Here is a 1,734-nt window from a genome sequence, read left to right on the forward strand (position 1 = left end):
CTCCATTGTTAGTTAGATATGGTAATGAGTACTCAGCGGAGCGTGAGAAGTCCCCTTCTCATCCCTCACTCCTATTTAAGAGAAAATGTCCCAGTTCCTTTTCCGTCATTGTAAGTTCTTGTTTAATATGCAGATCTCCTCAGTTATCTATGAATATTCTTTGAAAATTTTTAAAAAAAATTAATACAAAAAGACATAATATAATAATCATAAAATAATCAATTCAATATAATTCAACACAATTTATAACATATTCGGCATGAAAAATAACATTTCAAAAAGAGAAAACATAAAAATATATTCCAACATAATAACATAACATAATTTTTGGAACGATACTGAGCGACGTAGTGACGGACTTGAGAGGCAGAGAAAATGAGTTAGAGAGAGAGGATCGAGACTAAAAATGAGTCCGAAAGAAAAAGGAAAAATTCGAATTGAATGCAGAAATTAGGGTTACTAAATTCAATAAATTGATTGATGTATATATAAACTAGGATAAATTAATAATTTTATATTCGCGTATATTTAATAGGTTCCATGGGATGGGTACTTATGTTCGTGTCCCCATTAGGGGTGGCAAACGGAAAAGTCTGCCCTGTCTTGCCAAAAGCTTGCTATCTGACGGATTGGCCCGCCCCACCTCGCCTAATGGTAGGCTGGCGGGCTCTCCTTTTTTTTATAAACCATTAAATATTAAACAATACATATAATAATTTCTAAAGATATAAAAAAATTATAATTTTTAAATTCACACACATTAAAGTTTTTATAATTATAAACCAAATTTTTTGAAACAAAATAATAAAATNATAATAATAATAATAATATATTTGTCTAACTTAATTTAACTTTTTCGTAGATAATTTCTAATATATTTTATATTCATCTACATTTTAAAAAAATAAGAAAGAAATGAAGGATATACAATCTTTAACACTGTACTCTTTTAGGTATTTAGAAATCTGGAAAAAAAAAAGCCTTGAAAAACCAAATAGTCACCTAACTTTCTTTGCGCTCAATTCTGTGACCTCACTCACTCCCAAAAATCCAGGAGAGTAAAATATTGCTTGACTTGCTTTTAAATGCAATAGAGAAGAGCATACAACTTCTATCTCGTCACCGTTATTCCACCTACCCAATTACTACTGTTGTCGTGTCTGTTCCGCCGCCGTGTGCATTGCTATGCGTCATCTAATTTAATGAATTTAATTAGAATAAATAATAAATTATTTATTTTATTTTATTTTAGATTTCATAAATGAAAAAATCAATTCACTGATATAATGAATTACAATTAACGTAGTCTAATTAATTAAGTAATATAAATTATAATAAATTATATTAATATTTAAATATTCAATAAAATCAATTAGTTGATATAATTAAGTTATTGTAATAAATTGTATTGAATGAGTTAAAATAATTAAATCGAGAAACACTCTCTGGAGCATGCTACGTCAGTTTCATCATTAAGTACAGAAATCCAATTTTTATATAATAAATAGAATAAATAAATAGAATAAATAAGTAAGTAAGGATTTGCACTATTAGACTTCTTGTTCTACATGATGACTTAAGATATTTGTTTTGTATGTTAAATAATATAAATAATATTTTGTATCTTATATTCATTAAATATTGATATTAAGAGGAGAAAATTATGTAATAAATTTTATAAATAGTAATTATAAAAAATAAATAATTATTTATTATATATAATAATTCATGGCA

This window comes from Arachis ipaensis, chromosome B02, assembly GCF_000816755.2.
Source record: "Arachis ipaensis cultivar K30076 chromosome B02, Araip1.1, whole genome shotgun sequence".
Lineage (NCBI taxonomy): Eukaryota > Viridiplantae > Streptophyta > Magnoliopsida > Fabales > Fabaceae > Arachis > Arachis ipaensis.